The sequence below is a fragment of the Arachis ipaensis genome, chromosome B02, assembly GCF_000816755.2.
Source record: "Arachis ipaensis cultivar K30076 chromosome B02, Araip1.1, whole genome shotgun sequence".
Lineage (NCBI taxonomy): Eukaryota > Viridiplantae > Streptophyta > Magnoliopsida > Fabales > Fabaceae > Arachis > Arachis ipaensis.
The window spans coordinates 16074410-16084084 of record NC_029786.2 but is presented as its reverse complement, the minus strand read 5'-3'; positions in this window follow the sequence as shown (position 1 = coordinate 16084084).

Sequence of the window (9675 nt, the reverse complement as noted above, 5' to 3'; positions counted from 1 at the left end):
GTTTGGCCTTATTGTTTTATATTTTTTAGTTTTATTTTTATATAGGTTATTTGATGTCTTAAATATTGACGTTTTTTTTCTATAACAGTGTGTTTAAAAATCTCTTAGAATTCAATTCCAATGTTTAAAACAAAAATAACTAACTTATGTTATATTCTATTAAAGATTTTGAGATGTTGATGTCGTAGGGTTGAGTTACCATAATTGCATGCTGTCTTTGTGGTTATCGTTGTTGCGAGGAGTCATCAAAACCACTAGTACTACCGCTATTGTTGTCGTGTTGTTGGATTTTGACTAATTGAGGTAGGGGTTGTTTGTTTTTAACAAATTTGGAATGTTTCAAAAGTTTAGAAAATACGTGCATTTGAGTTGTTGAGCATTTTATGGCCCGATTATCTCTAATAAAGTGTGATTGATTCGATTTTGATAATTTAAGATTTGTTACGTAATTGAATGAAATTGTTAATGAATCAAAATGGAATTTAATGCTCAAATAATAAAATTAATTAGTAACAATGCTGGTGGGTAGATTAGGATTTGAACATCTTGTTTGTTGTCCTAATGTGTGAAAATTTAATAACTTAAAGGCAATTAAAGATAACAAACCAAGAATATTTATATTGAGAAATTATTAATTTTTGGAAACGGTTTAGATGGAACTCTTGAAGGGTGAAAAAGTCCGAGTTTTAGGGAAGATTCTGCCAAAATTTTTATAAGATTTTGGATAAATTAAATAATAAGAATGAAGAAAAATGTTGTTGCTTTTATAAAGAATTAGCCAACAACGTCCAATTTAACTAAGCACTTGAGCATTCCAACTCAAGTGTCTCCTCTTTAATCAACCCCATGTCAAGTAAAAAATCTACTCCATTGACATGGAATTAATACTCATAAAAATAAAAGTAACTCTATATATTAATAAATCCAAAATGCAACATATTTATCTGAATATGATTAATGAACAACTGAAAAGAGTAGAGGAATAAGGAAACAAACTAAAATAGTGACTTTACGAAGGTGATGATTCTTCAACATCCAACATCCAAAGCAAAAGCATAAACTATGAATGCAAAGTGAATCTAGATTCAGATCTAAAACTAAAAGTAATCCTAATATCAATGTATGTGAATGTATCTGAATGTGAGTTGATGCGTGTTGAGTCTCTATATGTTCCCTAGCTTTAATCTGTTTCTGGGCAAAAAAATTGGGTTAAAACGCGGCCCGAAATTGTCTCCAGCATATTCTGTTATTTCTGCAGATCGCGCAGGTCACGCGTACGCGTCGTCTACGCGTTCGCGTCATTCAGCGATTTTCCTTGTCACGCGTTCGCTTCGTCCACGCATTTGCGTCATTTGTGCAGACTCCAGTCTATGCGTTTGCGTCAGGCACGCGCTCGCGTCGCTGTGAATTTCTCCATTCTGCGCGTTCGCGTGAGGCACGCGCTCGCGTCAGTGTTCGCTGGTCATCTCCTTGGTTTCTTGTGTTCTTTCCATTTTTGCAAGCTTCTTTTCCATTCTCTAAGCCATTCCTGCCCTATGAAGCCTGAAACACTTAACACACGGATCACGGCATCGAATGGTATAAAGGAGAATTAAAATACATAATTAAAAGATCTCTAGGAAGCAAGTTTTCAACCATGGAACAATTTGGGAAGGAATTGTAATATCATGCTAATCATATGAATAAGTGGGTAAAGACTTGATAAAACCACCCAATTAAACACAATATAAATCATAAAATAATGGTTTATCAGGTCTCCTCCCTCCTAAGCCTATGCGATCAAGGAACTCCCATTGTTGAATGTGGAGAAGCAATTAAGGAGCATAGTGAGGGAGTGAGCTTAGAACTTCAAGGTGAAGAAGAGGAGTTGAAGCAAGAATTGTCACAAGGGGAAGAAGTTGAGATAAATGAGCCGGAAAAAGTGGTTGAAAACATAGGAGATGTTGGAAGTCCATGGGAATGTAGAATTAGAGAGTCCTCTTTCAAGATGCTTGATGTTGATGTTGAGGAGGGTGTACAACCTCCAAAGCATATCATGATTGAAGACTTTGAAGAGGTTGATCAAGAGATGGATTCAATCATTGAGGAGTTCCTATCTACAATTGAATCATCTCCCATTGGGCCTGAAATTGAGGTCAAAGAAGAAGATGCACAACCTCTCATGCCTTTGGTGAGCAATAAAGAAGAAATTGAATTGGAAGCAAGCCACCAAGAGGAAGAGGTTGAAGTTGAGGAAAGTTGTAAAGAGGTGAAGATAGTCAAGGAAGAGCACAAGGGAGTGGAGCTTGCAAGATCATTGGGACCACCCCTTCCTAAGTCACCATCCTACACAACATTCAAGTGGGTACAATTCTTATCTCTAATCTTTACTTTCCCACTTGAATATAGTTTGATTGAAAATGATGGTCAACTTAGATCTCTTTGGGGAGTTAAGAGTAGGAGAGAGTTATGTAGTGGTTGGAAACATCACTCTAAGTTCATGATGGTTGCATGCTCAAAGTTGAATGGCAATGGTTAGTGTAAAACCAAATTGCATGGGTCTAGGAGAATATTTGGATGCTCAATTGAGAATTCACAAGTCTTGTCACCCAAATTTAACTATGATAGTCAACAAGAAGATGGGTGCAAGAACAAGGTTTGGGACCCCGGAATTCATTTCAATAATCAAAACTCTTGGGGTCTTGTCATCTACCTAAGCTTACTTGAAGGCCTTGTGCGCCTAATTTGGGATCCCGGTGGACCTTGGAGATGCAAACAATGGTGGGAATTCAAGGATGAATTCAATCATAAACTACCCTAGCAAGGACCCCCCATCAATGGTCCAACTTAAGGACTTAAACTAAAAGTGCTAGGTGGGAGACACCCCACCATGGTAAACTCTTTCCATTCTCTTGTAAATATAATCAATGGATGAATTGGGTTGCCATTGTTAGGTAGTTTCCTTCTTTGCATACTCTTATTTTAATATTTTGGTTGTTGGTTTGTTTGATTATTTTTGTGCCTTAAGTTGTAGCTTAGTTGTTGTTGAGTAGTGTTTTTCTTGTAGTATAAGTTTTGTTTTTAGTGTCTTTGAAAATTTCTCAAAAACCAAAAAGATTTGTTGTTAAATTTGATTTTTGATTGTTTTAGAATGCTTGTAGATTAGGAGAGTACCATGTTTTTGTTCTAAGAATCATAAAAAAAAAAAGAAAGAGAGGGCATCTGCGCGCGAGCGTGCTGTGCGCGTGCGCGTCGGTGGTGCATCCCACACTCCTGGTACAAAAACCAGAGATTTATGCCCAGTTGGTGCCTATTATGTGCCTGCGACCCACGCGCAAGCGTGCATGACGCGTACGCGCCAGCCGCCATCTTCACATCCACGCGTATGCGTGCTATGCACATCCGCGTCGCCTGTCTCGCCTGCCCACCCACGCGCACGTGTGCGTGACGCGTACGCGTCGCCCTCCGCGCCCTGTTTTGCCCCTGTTCTGCCCTGTTTTCTTTCTCCCTTCTTATCTTCTTTTCCTTCTAGTTTCTTCCTTTTTCTTTCTCCTTCTTTTTTCCTTTCTTACTTTATTTCCTTTCTTATTTTCTTTTCAAAATTCCACTTTTTATTTCTCTTATTTTCATTTTCTTCTATATGTTGCATTTGCATATTATCACCCATTGCATTTTAATTTTGTTTTTATAACTTGTTCTTGTTTTCTTTTTTTTAAGTTCTTGTTTTAATAATGGTGTTGAATTCTCTTACTCAATTGTTGAGAATTTCTTGGTTACTCTAGGTGCTTCATGACTTGTTTGGCATTAATCGTAATATTTGCTCTACACACAAGATTAGTGCTTTAGTCCTTCCTGACTCATGATCCCTTATTTTTATACCTCATCATCATTGAGTCAGGATGGGACCAAATGCTCTCATGCTTATCACTAATCTTGTTTGTGTCAATTATTGATTAAGCTTGATGCAACATGCTCTTCATGTCATGTACCCATGCTTTGACTTTCCTCTTGTATCAAGTATTAGTTGATATGCCCTTTGCCTATATTGCTCTCTCACTTACATGCGTAGCTAACATGTAGTGAGGACCTTACTCTTATTTGGCATTAGCCCCCGCCTATGCTCTATTGCTTTGATATCTTTGATGTAGGCTTAATTATCCTTCTTTCTCTTTCTTTTTAGGTTGGCCACCAAGAAGGAAAGGAACGGAAAGGCTTCTAAATGGGGCAACACACAAGTTCACCCGCACAACCTTTTAAAGGAGCTCATCAATTGTAGCAACCCATCCACCTTGTTCTTCTTTGCATGCACCGAGGACGGTGCGAATTTTTAAGTGTGGGGAGGTCGTCCGACCGATCTCCATGGGTAACAATTTCCTTTTTCAACACCAATTCTTAATTTTTTTCTTTGATAGTTAGTTGTTGCATTGCATGATAGGTTGCATGATAGTTAGAATTTGTACATATTTTACCACTTCTTTTTATGTTAGGACTACTTGGTTAGGGTGATGATTTCTTTTCCAAGAAAAATTGTTTTGGGGCACCCTACCAATTTGAATTTTTTTTTTGTGACAAACTTGCTTGAAGAATGTATTTTGGAACATGGTTTTTGAGCTAAGAACACAAGCATGTGAGTTTTGAGCCAAATGGTGTGGTTACATCTTATAACCACTTATTTTTATTCTTGTGTGCATTGTTCTCTCTCTATGATTGTAATATTTGAATTGTTTGATTCTTTATGTTCATTATTCCATGTATACATGCATTTATATGAGTGAGGCCATTATTTCATTTAGCTCACTTACCCAAATAGCCTACCTTTCATCAACCATTGTTAGCCAATTTTGAGCCTATTTAATCCCTTTTGTTCTTAATTTTAGCACATCACTAACCCTAAGTGAAAAACAATAAATGTCCCTTAATTTGGATCTTTGATTAGCTTAGGCTAGTGATGGTGTGTATCAATTGGGTATGAAAAACTTGGGACATTGGTTGAGGTAAAAGTGTAACTTTTGTTTTTTTTTTTGTTAAAAATATTGGGAATTGGGTACATATTCATGCACTATATGTAAAACCATATGCATTGATACGTTTGTATATACTTTAAAAAAAATGATAAAGAAAAAGAAAAAGAACATATATATATAAAAGAAAAAAAATAGAAAAAGAAAAAAAAGAGAAAAAGAAATAAAAAGGTGACAAAAATGTCCCAAGGTAAAGTTCAATAAAAAATCAATGCATATGTGTGGTGAATTAAAAAGAATGCATGAGTATGTGGAAAAAAAAGTGGGAATCATGGGTAGCTAGGTTGTGTAATAGAATTGTATAGGTTGTTACATGTGTTAGGTGAGAGCTTAAGCTAATCAAAGATACAAATTTCAAGCTCACTTGATCATATGCATTCTTACCTTTACCCTAACCCCATTACAACCTATGAACAATTCCTCATGATGAATGTATGCATGCATTGAATAATTGTTGATTGTTAGATGAAAAATAAATCTTGGAAAGCATGAGTAGAAGAGAATTGAGTGATCGACCCTATACACTTGAGCGACTAGAGCGGATACACTTCCGGTGAGGGTTCGATGCTCAATTCCTTGTTTCTGGCTTTCATGAGCTTTCTTCTTGCAAGTCTATTTGAACTTCATTTTGATATTTGAATTGGTAGAGTTTGTGAGTCGTCATATGACCTTTGCCCTACTTGCTCAAATATGTTCTTGGAGATTGATTTGCTTTTAACCAAGTAGGTAGAAGCATTTTGCATTTAGTTGCATGCATGTAGATAGGTTTATATAGTTTATTTGCATTGAATAAATGTTCATATCCCTTTTCTTGTCCTTCTTTATTCTTAGCATGAGGACATGCTTGGTTTAAGTGTGGAGAGATTTGATAAACCCCAATTTTGTGGTTTATCTTGTGCTTATTTTAGGGGATTTTATCACCTTTTCTCACATTTATTCAATGAAATAGCATGGTTTTGTAATTCTCCCTAAATTTGTGCTTAAATGTGAAAACATGCTTTTTAGGCCTTAAAATAGCTAAATTTAATCCACTTTAATTCCATTCGATGCCTTGATATGTTTGTTAAGTGATTTCAGGTTTAGAAGGCAAGTATTGGATGGAAGAAGTGAGGAGAAAAGCATGCAAAGTGGGAGAACTCATGAAGAAATGAAGGAACCGTAAAGCTGTCAAGCCTGACCTCTTCGCACTCAATCGACCATAATTTAAGATATAGAGGTCCAAATGAAGCGGTTTCAGTTGCGTTGGAAAGCTAACATCCGTGGCTTTGAAATGATATAAAATTTGCTATAGTTGCCTGACGTATAGGAGCGCACATGCGCACTGTACATGCGCGTGCCGATGGAGCAACGTGGGTCCACTTTATGCAACTCGTTGGGGGGGCGATTTCTAGCTCATTTTGGGCCCAATCCAACTCATTTCTGATGCTATTGAATCCAAGGATTGAGGGGGGAATGAACCAAGTAGTCATAGTTTATTTTTCACCATGTTTTAGGGTAGAATTCTAGAGAGAGAAGCTCTCTCTTCTCTCTAGAATTTAGGGTAGTTTAGGTTTAATTCTCTCAAATTCATCTTTCAATTCTTGTTTTGATTTAGTTTTCTCTTTTAATTTCTTGTTGTTACATCTTTTTTCTTCTAGTTCTTGTTGTTAATTTCCCTATTTTGTCATTTTTATGTTTATGAACCATTGTTGAATCTTGATTTCTTTGAATGCAATTTCATGTTTCTATGTCTCTTTTATGTTACCTCCATTGTTATTGTTGATTTCTTGTTGATGATAGTTATGGATCTTGTTAATTTTGGTATGTGGTGATGTTTACTTTTCTTGCACTCTAGGTGTTTGTTAAAATGCTTCCACTAGTTTTTGAGTAGTTTTCTTGACTCTTGGCCTAGGCTAAGGGAATTGAGTGACCTTGAGTCATTGGGTCTCATTGAATTGGTGATTTGAGAACCCTTGGTGGTCAATTTGATATCCATTAACACTAACCCACTACTAATCTAATTAGTAGATAGGTTGGGACTTATGGGTTGATGTGATCAAACCTATTTGACATACCTCAAGCTTAGGAGTAGATATTACGTACTTAAAGCTTTTGGAGGTAGACTTAATAGGTTGGCCTCTCATAATTCTCAATATATGGTATGTAGACAAGGATGGTGATCTCAATTACCTATGTCTAGCCAAGAGTTCTTTACATTTCTTTTATTAGTTCTTGTCATTTACTTTCTTGTTATTTACTTTTCTTGTTAACTACAAATCAAACCCCCTTGCATCTTCATAGCCAATAATTAACACTTCATTGCAATTCCTTGTGAGATGACCCGAGGTTTAAATACTTCGGTTTATTCTTATTTGGGGTTTGTACTTGTGACAACTCAAATTTTTGATGTGGGAATTGTTTGTTGGTTTAGAACTATGCTTACAACGAAGTTCTTATCTCTAGAAGAGAAATTCTAGACCATTGAGCAAATCTCATTATCAGATTCCCAGCTTCTCCATTACAGAGAGTGGCATGAGGTTTATGCTTGACCTAGGTCACACAGAGCCAACCAAAACATTTAGTTCTTTGGTGAGCAGTGGAGGTTCTTCCTCCAAAGGCTTTGTACCAAATAACATGGTATTCAACTTTATGAGAGCTCCTAGGTACCGAGCAACTTGCTCTTTCCTAGTATTCTCATCCTTATCAGAGGATGAGTAATGAAGAACTGAAGATTGATGGTTTAGAAGTTATAGTAAACTCTCATTGCAAGTATAGTTAGTAAACCAAGCAATCAACTTTTCTTACAAATGTTTGGTTGTCACAAGTAACAAACCCCTAAATAAATTGATAACCGAAGTATTTAAACCTCGGGTCGTCTTCTCAAGGAACTGCAGGGAAGTATGTTCTTATTATTGGTTATGAAAATTGTAAATTGGGGTTTTGAGAATGAGGAACAAGTAATTTAATGGCAAGTAAATTAAATGGAAATTAAAATAAATAAATAACTGTAAATAAACTTTTGGCAAGGTATGAGAAATTGGAAGTCCTATCCTAGTTATCCTTATCAATAATGATGACAATTGAATCTTAATTCCACTTTGTTAACCTTTACTAAAGCAAAGGAAGGATAAGTCCTAATTCTAAATCCTAAAAGAGAGAGGAGAGAACATCTCCCTCAAAACTACATCTAATTCATCAGAAAGTAACTAATTGGTGACTCCCCTTGAATGGATGCATTTCCCCACTTCATAACCTCTGATCTGTGCTTTCTGGACTTGGATTTGGGCCAAAAAGGGCTTCAGAAATCACTGGGAGCATTTTCTATAATTTCTGGTGCGTGGCCTCTGTCACGCGTCCGCGTGGGTCACACGGTCGCGTCATCTGGAGTTTTCCTTGTCACGCAGTCGCTTCAGTCATGCGTCCGCGTCATATGCGTTTCGCTCAAGGCGCGCGATCGCGTCAGTCACGAGGTCGCGTCACTGCCATTTCGTGCTGGCATGCGGCCGCGTCGTCCATGCGATCGCGTCGCTGCCAGTTTCTTCAGAAACTCCGTTTTATGCTTTCCTTCCATTTTTGTATGTTTTCTTTCCATCCTTTAAGTCATTCCTGCCTTAGAAAATCTGAAACTACTCAACACATAAATCACGGCATCGAATGATAATAAAGGTAATTAAAATAATTGTTTTTAAAGCATAGGAAACATGTTTTTCACATATATCACATAATAAGAAAGGGAAAGTAAAAACCATGCAATTTACATGAATAAGTGGGTGAAGGATTGAATAAATCACTTAAATTAAGTACAAAATATATCATAAAATATGGGTTTATTAACCTCCCCACACTTAAACAATAGCATGTCCTCATGCTAAATCCAATATAAAGAGTAAGGTAAGGTTAAAGTGGTAGAATCTCATGCAATGCAATCTATTCTAAATGCAACTACCTAAATGAATTATGCAATTCTAATTTTTATTCACTTGTATATAAAGCTTACATGTAGTTGAATTAATTCACATTCTCAAGGAACCATGTATGCATAGCCAAACCTTAGATAATAATAAAGCACTTTTTACAATTGAGATGGGAAAGAAAAACATTTTACAAACTTGCAAGACAATTAACAATTTAAGCAGAGATATATGTTGATGAGCTATTAAACCCTCACTGGATTTTGTGTTTACTCTCTAGTCACTCAGTGTTTATTGGGTTAATCACTCTATTCTTCTTTTTATCCTTACTTTCTATAACTTTGTTCTTCATCTAACCAATCAACAATTATAGAATATAGGCATACAAAAATCATGAGATCTTTAATTAAGGTTGTAATGGGGCCAAGGTAAAGGTAAGGATATATGTATAAGGCTAAGTGAGCTAATAAGTGAATCCTTGATTAGTCTAAGATCTCACCTAACATACATACTTTGTAAAACAGAGCTTCTTTACCTATTCACCCAATTTTCCCACTTTTGATATTACATGCTCATGCATTAATTTTAATTTTGTCCCATGTGCATTGCTTTATTTTGCATTTGGGGAATTCTTTTGTATCCCATTTATTTAAATACTGATTTTTTTTAATGCACATGGTAATTTAATTACTTTAATTTCACATGAGCATGTTTCCCAAAAATTCTTATTTTGAAACATCTTTATTCTTTTCAGCTTTCTACCTTTGTTTCTATCATCCATGTTC